Consider the following 19,680-nt stretch of genomic DNA (forward strand, 5'->3'; position numbering starts at 1 on the left):
GTAATTCTTCTGCTCTTTCAATGGTGTTAAAATAGCGCTCACGCAATTCGTCGTTATGGCCTGCTGACTAGCTCAGTTTGTAAGATGACGCCCTCGTTTCTTTCTGGGAAACCTTTCTTTCCAAGGAACGCGTGTGGGGTTTTGATTTGCAGCCAAACGAAAATTACGAAGTAAAGAAACTTATGCAAAAAGAAAAAGAAAGCGTCAATTCCAAGAAGTACGAAGACGCTGTTAGGGTACTTAATAAGTATGAAATAATGCAGACGTCTGGTGTGTTGAGATAAAAGTACTTCTGTTCCTGTACTCCGTGCTTAATGAAATTCAAATATTTACCCTATGTTATCAATGTAATCGTCATTTTGCTTATTCTTTCTCAGTTGCAGTTATCTGCAACCGAAGATACAATTACTGACCGTAGCCGCCGCGGTGGCTTAGCGGCTGTGTTTCAAAAGATTAAATAATGGATATTTACGTGCGGAATGGAAAAGACTAGGTGGAACTACAGCGAATTGCTTAAGACGACCGGTACTTTTACTTGTGGGAATATATCGAGATGTGGCATAAATGCCGCTCCATAATGGATTTAGTTATTCTGAATTGCATTCGGTTTCTTAATCTGGTGTTAAGAGTGCGTCATGAATCAATCCGCGGTATATCGAGCACACGCTACACTTCAACATGTAGTCCTAACGGAGCCCTTTTGTTGTTATTTCTTCCGCCAAGGACAGACAAAAAGAAAAAAGAGAAAGACCACCACAAGTCATCTGCAATGATGCGCCTAGATTTCAGCGTAAATGTCGGTTTTGGTCTGCTTCACACAAAATAGGGAACTTGAAATGAGAATTCGTATAAGTTTTGCCGGAAAAGCACTTTGTCGACACATGTTGTACTAAGTATTCTTGCTTTCTGATGTTTCCACTTTTTCTAGTAATATCCTGTAGTTTCTTACAAACAAATAAAACTCAGGTCAAATGAAAATTTACCACGTCGCGAAGATTGAAGGTGAACAAAAAGAAATGAATCAATGAAGGAATCTTTTTGAAAGTCAGGATTATTATTGGCGCTACGTCCATCGAAAAGTCATTTTGCTTTTCTTTCTGTATTGCAGTTTCCTGCAACCGAAGATACAGTTCCTGACCGTACCCGTCGCGGTAGCTTAGAGGCTCTGGCTAAAAAAAAAAAAAGGAAAAAGAAAAAGAAATAATGTATTTTTACGTGCCAAAACCGTGCGTGATTATACGACAAGCCGTAGTGGGCGACTTCACATTAATTTTGACCATCTGGAGTTATTTAACAAGTGCTACTAAGCACGAGGTCGCGTAATCAAATGCCAGCCGCGGCGGCCGCATTTCGCTGTGGGCGAGATGGAAAGACGCCCGTGTCTCGTGCATTGGAGGCATGTCAAAGACTCCTTGGGGGTCAAAATTATTCCAGAGCCCCCCTCCCCCCCCTCCCCCCCTCCCCCCCTACGGCATGCCTCAATCAAATCGTGGTTTTGGCACGTAAGATCCTAGAATGCACGCAATTTGTCACCGTGGCCGGCTGTCTGGTGTCTGAAAAGCGGTACACACCACTTGCGCCCCGTACGCATGCGCTAATGATACTCGGAGTGGAGTGCAAGTTCGCTTCCGGCGGTCTTGTGTTCCTGCGAGATCAGCGGTGATAGTTACGTGCACATCCTCAGAATTTGCGCGCCGATTTCTGTTTCGCAACTCACCTTTCTCTATCCGGATTCTTTTCCATACATTTCCTCTTTCGCCCGTACAGGGTAGTAAACGGAACTTTTTTTTCTCGTTAACCACCCTGCCTCTCCTCTGTTTCTCTCTCTCTCTCTCTCTCTCTCTCTCTGCTGTACCGCTGTAGTACTGCCCATATATCTCTCTTCAATGCTCTATTTGCAGTCCCTATGTTACCTTCTGGTGTGTTACGTGCCAAATTCAAGATCCGGTTACAAGGCACACCACAGTGGGGTCGGCAGATGAATCTTGACCGCATGCGGTCCTTTAATGTGCGCCTAGATCTAAACAACCGAGTGGTTCTGGCCTTTCGCTCACGTCGAAATGTGACCGCCGCGGCCAGTATCGAACAAGTGACCTAGAGCTCATCAGCACAACGTCATTAGCCAGTGGGCCAACAGGGGCGGGTGCCACAATCCGGATATAGGAACCGGCACTCACGTGTCTGCCCTAGCGAGTTTTAAACGGTGACGAGACGCTCGCGCGAGCAGGAGTACGCCAAGCAGCGAGCCCGTGCGCACCGCGCCCTAGTGCAGTGTTACTCAAACATAAACGAACAACCCGAGAGAAAGAACGGGACGAAAGAGAATATAAAAGCTAATGCTTTTTTTTAAAGCAGATATGCAGCATACTTTAAGCGCTGAGGCTCCAAATGTACATATGTTTTTTTTTTTTTTTTTTTTTTGCTGCTAACATCATAAGAGAGCCCCGAAGATTTGAATAAGTCTGCCATCGAGTGAATATTCGTCGCCCGTCACAGATTATTTACACGACTAAAGCGAGACAAAAGAGATCAACGAAACAGTGCTTACGGGCTAGAGTGCGAGGTTAAGATGACACACATAAATGGACGAAAAAAAAAAAGGAAGGATACGTGCTCCAGCGGTGCAGAGATAAGAGTGCTGCTGCGGAAGGAGGAAAAAGAAGAAAGGAAAAAGAAAAATAAGAAACCAATTTTTTTTTCGGGAAAGTCATTCGGTAGAGTTCTACAGTGTTCAAGAAGGTGGAAATAACAAACCACCGCGGGAAGTGTCGGTGTTATCTCAAGTCGAACCCTCTTGCCCCCGTTCCATCTCGTTTTTCTCCTTCTTTTTATTTTTCTCCAGTTATCTGTACCATTTTAAGAAGTCTAGGAACCGCTACGCCACATCTCAAAAGAGTCTGTATAGTCCTTATTTTTTGGGGACATGGAAACGTTCTTCGCAGAGAGGCGAAAATTGGTGTCGAAGAAAAAGAAATTAGAATAAAATAAATAAAATTGTTAAACATGGAGCTGGCGTTGCGAAAAAAAAAGCGTAGGATAGTTTTCCCATTTTCTAGCCCGTTCTTGCATCTGTAAGCGACAAAAAGAAAAAAGAAAAGAAAACATAAGTAAACTTGACTATGAGACGACGAGAACAGTGGCACTCACTCTCCATAGGAAAGAGGGCTACGACTGCACATCGTGGGCGAGTTTACAACCGCAAATCGCGGAGAATCAAAATGCGCCACCGTAGAAATGTAAAATAAAGCGAAGACCAGATAAATGCTGCCAGCTGCCAGACGCATGAGTTGCGCGCCGGGAGAATACCCCGAACGCTTCAAATCGCTGGCCATTCAAACAAACGCGAAGCGGCAAGAACAGAATAAAAAGGGGAAAAAAAGAGTGAGAAAAGAAGTCAGGGTGCGAAAAAGCTCGCGGCACAGAAGTGTGAAGTTGGTTTCTCCAACAGTTGGCATTTCAAAGATCTGCTGCCTGCCGTTGTCGGTTGTGCGACGGCGGAGGAGTCGGCGACTAGCGAAACAGAGATGAAACGACCAAAACTTGAGTCTTGTGGTTGAGAGCGCAGCAGAGCCCGACTTCCTTCATATCTCATTTTTGTTTTCTTTCTTTTTTCTTTGAAGAAAGAGACACAGAAATTGTAGCCTTCTGGGGACATATTCTTAGTAGGTGCACGTTTTCCAGTGCGCGGGTATGCGACGAACCATTACTTTTCGGAGTGCCTCTTGGGTGCGGGGAATGCTACTGGCTTCTCCGAAAAAAGTAAAAAGTAAAACGAAAGAAAATGAGATAAAAACGGAAAGAGAGACAGACTGGGCACTGTTCCACCAAAAATAGGAAATATTTACGTTGTTGCTGTTGCAGCTATTGTTACTTCGACGGAAATATTTTCACGCGCCGTCCCGGTAGTCCGGGCGGGCGGTGTAAATGTTGGCGAGCGAAAATGTAGATCAAATTCTGACAGACATGGCCATTGCAGGAATACCCCGGGGGTTCAGAGTATGTGCATATAGGAGTGAGTGTGAACTAATGCGCTGTGTTGCACGCGGTCATATCTAGCCTCGGGTATGTTGCCGGAAATTGCCTGTCCCTGATCGGCGCACGCGTGCGGCCAATGTTCGGCGAGAAAAACGGCAATGACTGTTTAATTAACAATTCGCGAACGTGCACACATCGGTATGAAAAGGAGAAAAAAATTTGATCACTGAACACGTTCGTATAGAGGGAGCGAACACCTTCGTCATTTCAAATCCGCCAGGAAAATAAATTGACGAACTTGGTATCCATTGCTGTCAAAGCACCAATTGAGCCAAGCAATACTTATTCGTCTTGCACTGTGCTACATCATTGTCGATCATGTTTCTTACATGTTTAAGCGGTAAGCGGCCCCTTTATTGATTTTCTCTTTTATGATCACGGCGCGACAGCTGTATTTCTTTCTTTCTTTCTTTCTTTCTTCTTCTTCTTGCTCTGGACATTTATTAAATTTTTTACCAATGTCAGCGAGAAGCTAACCTCTTACTGCCCGTGGTGAGACGCGGCCTGTCAGCAGATAAAACAGTTCACTCATTTTCATCACTCGAGTAAAGCAACTCGAGTGTCTAGCCTTTGCTCTCGCACTACTCACAACAGGGAGTATACACCAAGAATCTACGGGGCTTATTGAACCATACAATGAATCGCGTATGCTCGGCTGCTAACACGCGAAGCAATTTAGCTTCCTAATGCTATTACCGTTGGTGTGCAAAGATTTTTCTGGCAGTTGTTGAGACGTATACACGAAAAATTGTATATGTATGCATGCAGATGACAGTGTCTTGTTCGGCAACACTGGGGATGAATCGCAACGAAAGGTTGATGACCGTAACCAAGAAAGCGTGAGAGAAAAGATTGGGGGGTTTTACGTGCCAAAACCACGATATCATTATCAGGTGCGCTGTAGTGGGGGAGTCCGGAAATTTGGGCCTCCTGGGGTTCTTTAACGTCCACCTAAATCTAAGTACACGAGTGTTTTCGCATTTCGAAAGTGTAAGAGTGCGGTTGAATATTATTATGCAGAAGACAAAGGTAGTGTTCAGCAGCTTGGCAAGAGAACAAGAGTTCGTGATCGCCAGTCAGCCTCTATAGAGTCTATAGAGGAGTACATTTATCTAGGCCAATTACTATCAGGTGACCCTGATTATGAGAAGAGCACTTACAGAAGAATCAAAATGGGTTGGGGTGCATACGGCTGACATTACTAAATTCCGACTGGGAGCTTACCATTGTTACTGAAAAGTGTAGAATCATTGCATTCTGCCGCTGCTATCACATGGGGCAGAAACTTGGAAGTTAACAGAGAAGTTGATAACAAGTTAAGGACCGCGCAAAGAGCGATGGAACGAAAGCTGTTAGGTGTAACGTTAAGAAATATGAGGAGAGCGGTTTGGATCAGACAGCAAATGAGGATAGCCGATATTCCAGTAGACATCACGATAAAAAGAAACTGGGACTGGGCAGGCCAAGTAATGCGTAGGGCTCATAACCGGTAGACCACAAGAGTTACAAAATGGGTGCCAAGGGAAGCGAAGTGCAGTCAAGGACGGCACAAAATTAGGGGAGGTGATGCCATGGGCGAAATCTGAAGGCGCAAGTTGGGATCAGCTATAGCTCAAGACAGGGGTAATTGGAGATCGCTGGTAGAGGCCTTCGTTCTGCAGGCAAAATAAATCGAGGCTGATGATGATACAAGAAAAATGCAGCACCGTTAAACTGAGTTATTCCAGAAGCCTGCATGTTCGTGCTGTAGCTGTTCTCACTGCACGCCCCTTGAACGAGGGAGAAGGCGTAGAAGAGAAATGTGGGATACAGTCGCAAGAAACGGTCTGGAGACCACAAGTACCGCATTATTTTGTATTGACCAGGGCTGCGAGACCAGCGAAAGTTGGTGCACCGGCCAGGCTGGCAGCGAGAGCAGACGGATTGCGGGAACGAGGAATTCGCCACCTCAGGGCGAAGATAGAACATCTCTCTCTCTCTTTTTCTATGTCCCACTTCGGCAGGAATAAACCTTCATTTACCTCACTCTTCTCTCGCAGCCTATAGGTATGCAGAATGAAATCAAGGGGCACAGCGTACTTGCGCCTATTTGATTAAGGCAATGCATTCGGACAATTCCGAGTTGCAGTTTATGCTAGAATAAATAAATTATTATTATTTTTTGCGGAGCCCGTGGCTTTTATACTTTTGCTCCCGACTGTGCATAAACGGCACGGACTTCACTCCTCCACCTTCCTCCAGCCTCAACGCACGCACGGATACATAACCCACAAGGAAAGCTCTAGACCTCTTGACCCCGCTGCAATAACACAGCCGCTATAGCATTGCGTTGCTGAAAACGGAGTCGGGGGTTCGCCCTCGGCCGTGGCTGTCACATGCTGATGACGGCGGAATGCAAAAACGCTCATGTACTGTGCTTTAAGCGCACGTCAAGGAAACCCAGGTGATCAAGCCCTCTACTATACCTCCTATAGCCCTCCACTATACGGCGTATATATATAGCTATATATATATATATATATATATATATATAGCTATTATTAACAGCGACCGGTTTTCATAAAATCGGGAGAGGCTAACCTACGTTCTACTCCATGCGATATGGTAAAAGGTCACAGAGAAAATGTGAGATAAACAATAGCACGCACGCACACACGCACACACACACTATATATATATATATATATATATATATATATATATATATATATATATATACACAGATGCATTATAGTAGAAAATTTGTTTAGAGAGACACACTTGTACATGCATGGGCGACATGTTGTAGCTTCTTTGCGCTGTCTGCGAAAGGGGTGGTAGTAGCGGCACCTGCAAAGTGTACGTTTCTCATTCTAGTGATGCGAATATTGTGGTAATGGAACCGACAGCAAAAACAGACGGTGAAATGAGTAACGTAAGTCCGGAACTTACTTCTGAACTGAGACTGGGAAGCGAACACATGTGAAAAAATAAAATAAAGAAGGAAAGAGATAGAGGCTGTAACACTTTCTGCTTGTTCTTCGCTGCATGTATGGGCCGCATGCAATAGAAATGGTGATTCGCAGTTCATTTACCAACGCACTTCATTTATCACTGATATTTTAATGTGTTCTTTCTGTTATTTCTTCTAAATTTCTGCGATCTCAAATGACGAGATAGTCCTGGAGGGTAACGGCAAATTTTCCCACTCGTGCAATGAAGCAACCCGTGATAATTTTACATTCATATTTTTACATTCTAGCTGCGGACGTCTCTTGGCACCTGCAGCAAAATACGTGGGCCGAGTGTCTCTGCCTCATCAGTAAACACAATAAAAGTAAAAAGAAAGGTGCCCCTGCTGGCACAAAAACAGTGTACGTGAAGTAAAACATACGAGAAGAGATGCGAGCACGAAAATTTGTGGTGGGTCTAATAGGAAAGTAGCACAACCTATGAGTGCTGCTTTTTCTACCATTATTTGCTTAAACTGTAAACTAATTTACACCCTTAAAAGTGAAAAGTGGTATAAATGTGTCTATAAATCACATGCTTCGGGTGTCCATTCTATAAAGAACACCCTAAGGGTGTGACAGACACACTGACACCCTTTTTCACTTTTAAGGATGTAAATTATTTGACGCTGTATCCCAAGCACTTGTAACCAGACTTGCAGGCAATTAATTACACGTAAATAACTACTTGTAATTACATTCTTACAGCAAAGCTCTTAAGGGCTGGTTCCCCTATAGGATCGCGTCCGTGTGTCGACACAAAGCTTAAGCCTTTTCCTCCGGCGTCCGTGTCAGGCACCATCTGCGTCCGTGCCGTTGAGTACGCGCCGTGATTGACGCGGCCCTACTAGAATAAAACGTCATTACGTGGGCCGATTCCGGAGATAGTGCAATGCCGGGCCGACCCGCGGCGGAGGTGAAGCAGGTGTTAAGCACTCCCCATACGTGGGCCGATCCCGAAGACAGAGCAATACCGGGACGACCCGCGGCGTATATAGGTGCAGTTCGCCATTAAGGGGCCCACATACACAGATTCGCTGGTCACCCTTCTTCACAGTGTGCAAGGGCACTGAGTTTCTTATTGGTAATTTTGTCATTTAACGATTACATTTTTCACTCAGTAACGCTCACTGTAAGTCAAACATTTTTTTTTCAGCGACCAATTGCAAGTAATATGTTACTTTATTGCCGAGACTAGCGGTAATATGTGACGCAATTTTTGGGAACCTGAACGTGGAGTGAACTACAGTAGAACGCTCGAGAATATGCCACGTAGCAGCTAGTGCAGACAGGCTAACCCGGAAGGTCAATATTTGTTTCTCAAGTTAACACTCCATCCGATTGGCCGTCGAATAAAACTGGTGCTGGCATGTCTCCCTAGCGACGGCCACTTAGGACGTTAATGCCAGGACACCATCTATACGAAGGACTTTAATAGGTTTTCATTGGCCCAACCGGGAGCGTCTTCTTCAAGTACAAGCGAAAAAAACCTCAGTGCCCTTCCACTCTGTGAAGAAGGATGACCAGCGAATGTGGGCCCTTGAAGGCGAACTGCACCTCCACCGCGGGTCGGCCCGGCATTGCACTATCTTCGGGATTTTGTGTTTACACACGGGCACGATCCTGGGAGAATTAGCCCTTAACAGCTCTGCTGTAAAAATTGTTAGTTTTACCCGAAGGCGAAGCATTGAAAGTGATAGCATGGTTTAGCGTTGCACTGAAGGCGTCTCAGGAGGCTGGCGGGATGAGCGTGCCAGTAGCGTTGCAGGTGTCGCCCCTCAGTGGCGCGCGAGATGGGATTAACGGAAGACGCACAGACGATGCTCAGCGCCTTAGGCGGTCTCTGCGCGTTACAGTTTTACCTTGGCTCTGCTTGAAGGTCAGAGTTACGGAAACAGGCATTTTCTGGGCATTGTACCTGGAGTAGTAGAGAAATCGCTCTAATTAAAAAAAATTGAGAGCCGCGCTTCACAAGATACCCAGATGTTGAGTAACGATAATCTTACGTGCATGATGTCCGTGCGTTAATACACCCGCTACTCCACGAACTTTCGCTGTACTTGCTGATGTATTCCGGACGAAAAAGGGGGAATATGACCAGTGAAAATTTCGATGAGCAATTGTTAGTAAAGATGAGCAATGTATGAAGGCCTGCAGAGAATGCACTGGCCAGCGCGTTGTGATTACGGTATCTGTGGAATGGCATCGAAAGTTCGTAGCAAAGTAACGTAAAAGTAACGAATTACGTTGGAGTAAGTCCTCGGTTACCTTCTTGGGACAGTAATTGGTAACTGCCATCAATTGCATTCTTGAATGAACTATTTGTAATTGTAATCGCTTACATTTTTTCTGTGACGTTTGCAAGTCTCTTTATAACTATCAAAACTGAACTTATGTAACCAGTCTATACGAGAGAAGCCCATTGTCTGACCTTGTTCTGACCTAATTCAATGGCTACGAACCGATCTTCCTTCTGCGTCTGGATCTCTTCATATCGGTTGCCATCTCCGATACCACAAACATAATGTAATACCTGGAAGACAATCAATACACCATTCGGCATTCTGGGTCTCATCAGCCCATCCATGTTGTGGTACCTGTCTCGTTTTCGCCTGAAATACTGTGAACCCATTTAACGAATTTGTCACATTTAAATATATGAAGTCGCCCGCAGCCTTGTGAGTTTATTTTAATAGGTACGAGAAGGCTTAGTGAAAGGAAAAGCAGAGAGGTTGGTCGGAGGGGCATGTCTCTAGCCTGCTGGTGCTCTGTTTATGTTGACATTTCATATACTCTTTCGTACCCGCCGTAGTGTCGTATATAGTGGCTTTGTCGTTGCGCCGCTAAGCCCGAAGGCGCCGGATTAAATCCCGTCCGCGGCATTTCGATGGAGGAGAAGTACGAGAAACGCCCGTGCACCTTACACATTGGGTGCCCGTTAAGGAATTCCATGTGGTCAAAATTAATCCGGAGTTCCCCACTACGGCATGCCTCGTAATTGTATCGTTTTTTTCTTTTCTGGCACGTAAAACACACAATTTTTTTTAATGTGCTCTTTTGCAGTGAACATGAAAAACGTAATCCAGTGCACCACGGTGTTGCACTTGCGAGTCATCCGCGGTGAGGACGCCAGATTGATCTCGTGAAATCTTCATTTGTAAACCCTAGCTTTGCATTTTGATCGTGCTAAACATATTGAAGTAGTCGGCCTCTCGCACGTATAGTGAATTCCTTGTGATGGAAAAATTGTGAAGCGGAGAGATGCCCACAAACTCGATCGCCCATGGTCCGTGTTACTGGCGACTACGAGTTCTTCAGATTTGCATCGTGGGCTTTATTCAAAAACTGTCGCAGTTTACTCACGTTGCACGCGACTCTTCGCGCACTAAAACAGTATTGGGTTAGGCATGTTGACAAACATATACGGAGAGCATACTCGCAAACCATACTTGGATAGCGCACCATGGTATACAATCCTTGTGTTTGTCACTGTCTGCCTGCGCTAAAATGTTTTCCATCCAGGTCCTCGCACAAATTTATAGCATGGTGTTGTACCTGAACAGAATTTACGTGACTTGTCTTCGTTTGTAGACTCGCCTTATCATAAAGAAAAAAACTGAGAGGCCGTTATTACTCCTTCTACTACAGTGCAGACTGCAATTAGCGATGCGATATGCAATGTGGTGCCGTACGTAGCTTGTGACTACCAGCCGCTTTAGTATAATGAACTTTACTACTGCAAGTATCAAATCCCGGCTAACTTGTTCCATTTCAAGTGCATCAACGAAATTGTACGCGTAAATCCGTTAATTCTACCCGCAAGTACTATTCGTATCTTGTGCGAATATTCGAAACAAAAATAATTAGGAATTCAGCAATGCGTCCGATGCCGAGATCGAGCAGTATGACCACCGAATCACCTTCTTCATTCTATGCGCAATACTCTGCCAAATGTTAGGTACAGCCGTAAATGCACTAGCTCCGTCTGGATTCGGAACGAGGCGCTTACTTGTCCATCTCAACCTGCCAGGTGACCGCAATCACATGTCAGGTATTTTTAGCGTGCTTAACGGAGCGCATGACAAACCGCTTGACAGGTTATTCCGCAATCACAGTTGCAAGAACGTTAAAAAGAAAAAGTTTGATTTTTTGTTCGTTGTTTTATTTTTAAGACGTGTCCATGTCAGCGATGCAATTTAGTTTGAGCACATGTGGTCGCAGTACTGCGTTCCGTAAAAGGCCAACTCTTTCACTTCGCGCCCTACAAAGCTTGCGTAAGTGTTGCTATTAAATCCATACATATCTACACATATTTCGGGTGCAAGACCTACAGCTTAGTAAAATGATACTTGTTCAAAAGAGAGACATTTCCAGCGTTTTGTTTGGATGTCATCATGGAGTGCGCTCTTGCAGGATAAATTTGCACACTCCGTAATAGAAAAAACAAATGGAAGCGCAGCCGTTAGCTATTTTACTTTCCCAAGACGGCGTGCCCTTGTCGGGTCGAACAAACGACGGATCGCACCGATCCAACTAACTCAATGTGCTAACTCAATACCTCGCAAATTTGGCTACACCGAGTCCCGTAATTTGGTTTTTTGCTACTTATTTTATTTCTCTTCCTTGCACATTTCGCAACCTCGCTCCGAAAGCGTAACCATTGTGGAGTGTTGATCGAGTTCTAGCACTGGCGCACTTTTTAACATTTCTGGCTCTCTCTAACTTAACCCCTCTCCTTCCACCATAGGGAAGCCGTCGCGGGCATCATCATGCCTTGCTTTCTCTAGAAGACTTACAGGGCAGTGACCGGCGCTCCACCACTTTCTCAGGACACTTGTCGTCCCTGGCTGTTCGAGCACGTGTCGTCGATCGGCGTATCCATCATTTTACCAGCAGCCACGGAGGAGGAGGCTAAAAGACAAGCCGGCACTGTCGCCCACCAGCAGTGGCTCCGCAAACACGCAGCAACCGCGACCTTGTCTCCACACCAGCGGCACCAGCAGTATGCAGCATCAGCAGCAGCTATCGCGTCGAATCCGCCGAGGCGACTGGAACGGCGGGTCGAGGCGGCACCACGCACTCGGCGGAGTCCCGCGGCTGACTGCGCTTCGCGCCGAATGAACTCGCGGTCCGCTTTGACGGCCAGGGGGCGACTCTGGCTCCGGCTGCCCGAAAGCCCGGCGGCGAACCGTGGCGCGGCGTTGCTCCCTCTGTTGGCGGCGGCGGACGCGACGTGCCTCCTCCGCCCTACGAGCGTGCGCGCACTCAGTCCTAGCTAGAGCTGGTACGATATTTTCTTCCGGTGCGGGTCGACCGACGCGACAGATCGCGCTCGGAGATCGCTTCTTTTTTTTTTTTTTTTTGCTTCGGCAGCTGCGAGCACCGAAGCAACGGAGCGAGCAGCTTGGAGAAGTCTTATTTGACGAGGCTCAGTGAACTCGCGAACCTATAGTTCTACCTGCCTCTGGCGTTGCGTTCTTCGATAGGCTTTGTACATTTATTTTTCTACCGCGATTCCCGAGCAAGACCGTCCAGTTTGTCGAAAGAACACACGGAAGAGCGTCTGCGCGGCTATGACACCCGCGCGAATGAGACAGCGGAAGAGATCTGCAGTAGTACTCGAAAAACTACGGCACTATTCGCTTTTTAAAGCGAACGAGAAGTCATGGGAATATCCGATTGGAGGGCAACTTTTCTCGGTTGAATGCATTTCCAGGAGCACTTGACAGGACGCTTATGTACTTAAAAATGCGTTGATACCACATTAAGATGGGTGATACTGCTCGTTCACTGACACACCCTCTAATAGCGCTTCAGGCTCATTATTCATTACACCAATGACTGACAGTGCTGCTTGCCATGTGTGCAGCAGTGAAGAGAACATCGACCACCTATCTCACTAGCGTCCTCGATTGCTTGCGCATGGAGCCATATTGTTTGCAATCTTAGGCTTTGCTACGCGAAGCATGCGCAAAGTTGCGCGTTTCATCGAATATGCCTTTTCCCTACATGGCATAGAATTCTGATTCTTGCGACTCCCGGTGCTTTAACCGAAGGAAGTACAAAGTGACACGTTTGGCTGCTTCGCCCGCACATCCGTCAAGATGTTTAGCGTGCATATTATGCTTGGCTCAGGTCTGTTCTTTGTTTATGTAACACGTTGAAGACCGGCAATGAATACATAAAAAAAGAACTCACCTGTTTACGTGGTTAAGCAATTTTTACTATCCAATCCCTCCACACGTGGAGGGCAGTAAACTGGACTCAGTCTGATTAAGCTCCCTGCCTTTCCTTCGTCCCTTCTCTCTATCTGTGCTCACCAACAGAAAGTGACTATTTCGAACCTCGTTAAGGAGAAAGGTTTTTATTTCTTCTGCTAAACAGCCTTTTTGCTTATAAACAAACTGACAGACAGAAATCCTGAGCGATTGCCGCGTTTATATTCTCCATAAATGGCTACCACCGTTAAAACGAGACAGTTCGATCGGCGAGATTCACCACCGAACCCTATGCTAACGTACTGTGTGACACTCGAAACCAGCAGAGAGTGACTGCACCTATTTGCTCAATCACGGGTGCCTGAAGCAGGCTTATACTACCGCACAGAATCTAGAATGTGACTCTGACACATTTAGTTACGTACCGTACATATTTGGGACAGATGACGTTCTTAGCAGGCGTCATTGTCCTGCACGACAGTCCTGCTCCCCATCCCTTTTGTGTATTCCCCTTAGAAACTGGCCTATACACAGTCCTCAGTGGGATCGGTGAAACACATTCACGCGATAGTATGTGTGGAGAAGAGTCCTCTGCGTCTCTCCCCAATACCACGATCATCATCTTAATATATATTAAGATGCTGATCGTGGTATCCACCTGCAGATCACCTGCACTCAATATCATTCTCGGAGACACAGGTCCTTGTATCGTGCCACATGGACGCGACACGTGCATCGCTGCTCTTCCTGACGTCGAAGCATCTACACGGACTGCAATCTCTATGTGCACCTCCCGATGGACGCGCCCTCAGTGTTCTCTCTCTCTCTCTTTCTTTCCATCCCCTAAGCGCCTTCTTTTTGGGTAGGGTAGCAAACCGCACGTGCGTATGGCTGGCATACCTGCCATTTTCCCCCACCTTCTCTCTCTCTCTCTGTTCTTAGAAACCAATGTACTGCACGGGCCTCGGAGACACAGGCCTATATGTGAGTGCGACAGAAGGTGTCCTTGAAAGAGGAGGCAAGCAGTCACTTCAGCACCTAGCGCATCAGCCAAAAATCCAAAGCTGCGGATGCGCAACGAAGGACGTCCGCCGCTGAGGTGGCTACGGGCAGGTCTAGGAATGTCGCGTGCGCACTCCTCGGTGTTTGCGCTTCTCCCACGGGGATCGTAATTGGATTCTGCGCTTTTATTGAATCATGGCAGCGGAGTGAGTGCAGTGCAGCTTTCGCCACGACGGTGATGGACCGGTTTGCGTCGCGCGCCAAGGAGACGTCCGTCGCGTTGCTAAAGTGACAGGGTACCGCGAACAGGTGAGCGCCTGCCCTCTTTTCTCGCCAACCAGTTGGAGACTTCTTGCCTTTCAACCAAGTGAGACGGAGGGCAGAATATAAGCGGAAATAAATGAAAGGTGAGGGTGGTTGCTAGATTCAATAAGCGCGCAAGCGCGATGGTGAAACCTCGAGATCATTGGCGCGTTAAGAGTACCGCTCTGCTAGCTGTAAATCACGAGATTTTCGTTCGTAAGCTTTATTTGCCATCGGCAGGCCACTTTCGCTAACAATCGTGTTGGAGAACTTCAAGAGAATTTCTGATATTTCCTGCTTTGTTCTGTTAGCGCCAAAAGTGTGTCAAGGGACCGATGCCCAATAAAATAGGCTATCACAAATCGGAGTGTTTGACGATTAGACTAGCGCTTCGAGAAATAGGAATACATATTTAAATGCGTAGTTTCGCGAATGCGACTAGCCAAGTTGCGGGACGCTGCATACAGACATACCTCGGCTTCAGCAACTGTAGTACTTTTATCCGTAATTACAATTGGCCTTGTAGGTTGTCTTTATGGATTTGTAGATATTGAAGTTTCCGGGCTTGTCAATATAGTGAAATTATGAAGGGCCACTTTTTACGGTGGGTATGTGCTAATAGAAGAACCGAACAATATAGCCATTAATAAAGCTAATACACAAGAGTAATAGGAACAATGTACGCAGACGCGAAGCCCATAGTGACTACGTTGATGAGTGCGTCTTACGCTTTACTAAAGTTAAACGCGGCTAGCGATGAACTATTAGTTAGCGTTGCGCTGTGCGCTGACGCCAAATGATTCTGCCGGCTCTTTCAACCGGAGACACGGCTCCGGAGGCGCACCAGGACAGCCATTTTCTGATCGTCGACGCCTACTTTTCGCCGCTGTGTGTCTCAACCGTAACGTGCCTCGTCTAACGTGTCCCATGACGTGCTGCCTGCAATTCATGGTGTTTTCTCGAACAATGCGCACCAGAATATCGCCGTTACACGTGGCAGTTGAAGGTTAACGATTTGCTGCGGAAAGACCGCAACTAAACGGGAGCAATATGGCAATCGGCCGTGCGTCGGCACGTCGAATCATCGAACGCGCGATATTGTTAAGTCAACACTCGACCTCCTTCAACGTGAATGCGCACTGCTCTACTACAAAATGTTCATCGAAGCGAACGGTGAGGGCGGGTATAGTTATCGCCTCGACGGAGGCAAGTATGGTACCCAGACATCGATGAGGGCTCCCATAACCCCGATTTCCCATATCGATGCGGGCTCCCATATCGCCCCAGTATCCTGCCTCCTCCCCCCCCCCCCCTACCCTTCACCCCTCTGCCTTTGTGCCTCACGAAGGCTTGTTTCTGGGTGCGAGGCTAACAATAATGGTCAAGTGGAGGTCAAACAAAGGCTGTAATTGGAAACCGTACGGAAAAGAAGAGGCTGCGCATCGCCTAGAGGCGTACGAAGGAACAATCAATGGGACGGGGTGGCCGTCGTGTGATCGGTCCCCGACGATGCATCAGCAATGACGACGGTGGGCTGTTGTTATTAGCCGCTATGCCCTCAGTATACTTACGCCGACTACTCAGTTGCATCGACCCCCAGAAAGCTTTCGGTGGCCACTGTACGTATAAGATGCGCGCTGTAATACTTACTTACCGGGCCAGTGCAAACTTGCATCGCAGGAGCTGAATATTGAACTCTGTGTTGTTACTGAATCGTCTACCTAGTCCCGGACACAGTATATGCATCAATCTTTATCGAAAACACATACACATCGACCCTATACGAAATATCGAAGCAACCGTTCGATCAGGCAGCTCTGTCCGCTTCCATCCTGAGTGTCTTACTCCTCGTATGTATTACCATTTCCAACGGTGCTCAGGTGTTTGTTGGGAAGAGGCCAACATTACATTTATGCGCAATATCCTTTAGTCTTAAAGTGCAAATATAGTAGATCAATATGAAAGAATGGCTTACAAGAACAGCAATAGGAGGGTAACCATAATTTGATTGCCTGCTTGCTTTCTCCATTTATTTATTTATTTATTTATTTATTTATTTATTTATTTATTTATTTATATAGTCTAACATTCTAAAGCAGAAAGGCTACCAGAGACGCTGTACTGCATTGTTGTGTATTGTTGTAGATTAAAGAACACCGTCTGGTGTTCTTTATCGTGCCCATAAATCTAAATCCGCGAACATTTTTCCATTCAAATTGCGCCGTCACCGACATGCAGCTGCTGCGGTTGGGAATCAAATCGGCGACAGCGTGCTCATGAATGGAACGCAATAAGCGCTGAGCCGCCGTGGGGAGTTATCGAATACGTAATTTCAGACAGAAATGCTGTGTTACCAAGCTCGAGAAAAAAAAAAGGAATCAGTAACCATCCTCAGAGGGACAGCGCGTTATGCGCGAAGCGGACGAATGAGACAGAGAAAATGGGCATCGATCGTAACCAATGACTGTGTAAAATAAATGCAGGAAAGATGTACAGAACGTGCGAACATGATGCGGTTGACCCTGTAATGCCAAATAAGAGTTTCATACCAAGGAAAATTGGAACAACTTATTCAGCTTACTCATCTTTATTCTGGCCTTGGAGTCTACACTTGTACAGAAAAAGAAAAAGAAAAGGGCATTCCAGTTATAACCTAGCTGATATAGTATTTATTTATTTATTTATTTGTGATTTGAACTATACGAAGCGGATATCCATTATATCGAGAACGCAAGTATGGGTTCTGCGTTAAGTTTCCCGCACTTAAATCAGCATTTTGAGGCATCAAACTCAGCGTTGAGCGTATCTATGATGCTTCGGACATTAGAGGGGCAAGCGAAGAAAAAAAGTGCCACACGCGTGCCATACGCGCGCGAGCTCATGAAGACAGAATGGTCTCGTCACGAGTATCGGATCCTCCAAAGCGGTCGAGATGGATGCGACTGCTTGCAGCGAGTGCTCTCCTCTAAGTGCGTCCATCGCGCTTAAAGATGAACTTCTTTTAGGCCGTGGGCGTCTCCGCGGTTGATGCTCTTCCTCCACGTGTTGTTCTTCCTTGCCGGAGAGATTTTTACCCTGCTCATGGTAAAGCCGTTAAAATAGTGCGAGTAGTGCGCTTCGGTCTTTCTTTTACCTGGGAGCAGTTCCGGGTTTCCTTTTCGACGCCGTAATGAACGCTGAAGACGACCAAGAGAGCATACGAACCTTGCGGAACGCGCGGCCGGGCGCGCAAGTTTCTTTTCTTGCACAAACAAACGTTTTCTTTGTCCACTAGGTACGCATCGCTCTCGAAGCAACGCTGCGCAAATATTCAGAGTACTGCGATAAACAATGTTTAGCCTTCTTCTTCATTGATCGCGCCTTCCTTTCTTTCTTTCTCCTTCATCGGACGTAACGCACACAGTGCGGTATGTACGTACCCGCTTTCCATTTTCCCCCACCCTTCGTATATAGCCACTGCTGGGGCCAGAAGCAAACCGCTTTAGACACGTGACGAGCTGACTGGGCTCTTTAAACTCCGTCTTCCGCTCCATCTTGTAAACAAACGTCTTACTGCGCGCACTCGCGCGCCTGGCGTGGCGCCTTCGGGGGCTCCGCTGATGAAATCTCCCGCGGCCAAAGAGTGAAGTGCACGACGACAGCGGCGGGGGAAGAAAAAGAGCAGAACGCATTGATCTTCGATTGAAAAATGGGCGCGGAATAGATTCCTCCCTCCCCTTTCCTTTCCTCCCTCCAGTAAAGCGCGGCCGGTCGGCAGCCGGGTTCCCGATGGCAGTTTCTTTTTCCCCTTCCCTCTCAGTCCTCCAAGAAACCTCTTTTTCCTGCCCGTACGCTTTCCCCCTTTTTCCCCATTCTGCGTTCATTTCTTTTCCCTATTTTTTTTTGTCGGTCTTTCGATGGTCGGGCGAGCGAGCAAGCAAATCCGTTCGCCGCGTTCGCATCGCATCGACGTCAGTCAACCGCCCTCTCGTCCTCCATCGAAATAGCTCTCCGAGACGTGAGCTCGCTTCCTCCGCGGCTGCACGAGGCAGCGCCGCACGATTTGTCTTGTGCGGAGATGCGCGCCCACCGAAGACCGTTTCGTTCGCCGACTTCCTGGCGAGCGACGGCCAATGGCGCGCTTATGGTGAGCACGGTCAAGGTGAGCATCGGTGAAGTAAATTAAGTCGTTGTGTGGTGATCGCAAGAAAAAATAAAACATATGCCGCATAAACTAGGGATCGCATTTTTCTATGATCCATTTCGTTTTTTATTCATATTTGCTTATCATTATCTGAGCCGTCTGGTCAAATCCTGCGATCGGAGCTATTGAAGTGAGGACGAGAGGCTTGGAAGATGAAATGGATAGTCATATAGCGCGTGCCATCTTATGGTTTAATTTACAGACAGTTTAGTGTCTAACAAAGCCTCGGGCTGAGTTGTATGTTAGCAAAAGACAAGCAAATAAATGACTAAAATAAAGGCGGGGGGGGGGGGGGTTGACGTGGAAGAGGCGTGCTATACATTTCGTACGCCCTTGACACGTAACAACGCTAGCAAACGTTCTTGATTTCACTTATGGATCAGGTTTGACTTATCAAAGCACGAACCCTCGCTAAAAGAGACATTATAAATAAAACAGCCATGGTATGCGGATCCCCCGATGCACTTGAAACGTGTGGATTGATTGGCTTCTTTGGATGTAATTAAAACATATTGACAACTGACTTATTGACGCGGCTTCACCGGAAACAATCAACAGTTAAATGAACAAAGGATGACAACATGAGGTGATATAATTGCGACAAGAAGGCACTTTTCGCAAACGCGCTCGAAGATCCAACTGAACAGTCAACACTATCGTAAGTTTTGTAGTTTCTGCGATTCGAGAAAGGTGAATAAAGCACCAACGATAGGAGATAAAGGGTTAGCTCAAAGTGCACCTCAATATAGGCGCACGAAGGCATGCAAAGTTCCGCAAGCAGACTTCATGAAAGTACTGTGCAAAACGAAGAGTTGGAACTGCCGCGCGAGGGTCGCATTGTTTTCATTCACTTTCAGACGCAGGCGCCTTGTTTGACGCACACACATTCGACACGACCACTCGGAGACGCCAACCGCGATTGCGTTTGGCGTTTTAGTCTGAGGGACAT

The 19,680-nt window shown here is 46.7% G+C and overlaps 1 protein-coding gene across 2 annotated transcripts in view; it reads right to left on the reverse strand.

The window, feature by feature from the left end:
• The window catches only part of LOC142572083 (ADAMTS-like protein 5), a 214,019-nt gene that overhangs the window by 104,313 nt on the left and 90,026 nt on the right, over window positions 1–19,680 (reverse strand). Inside the window, exon 1 of one of the 2 annotated variants that reach the window (XM_075680916.1) lies at window positions 11,822–12,146. The exons of the other annotated variant lie outside the window; for it this stretch is intronic. The gene's annotated coding sequence lies outside the window, so the exon portion shown is untranslated. Of the gene's footprint in view, window positions 1–11,821; window positions 12,147–19,680 lie in introns of those variants that run through there. 2 annotated transcript variants of the gene reach the window in all.

The sequence above is a fragment of the Dermacentor variabilis genome, chromosome 2 (assembly GCF_050947875.1).
Source record: "Dermacentor variabilis isolate Ectoservices chromosome 2, ASM5094787v1, whole genome shotgun sequence".
Classification (NCBI taxonomy): Eukaryota; Metazoa; Arthropoda; class Arachnida; order Ixodida; family Ixodidae; genus Dermacentor; species Dermacentor variabilis.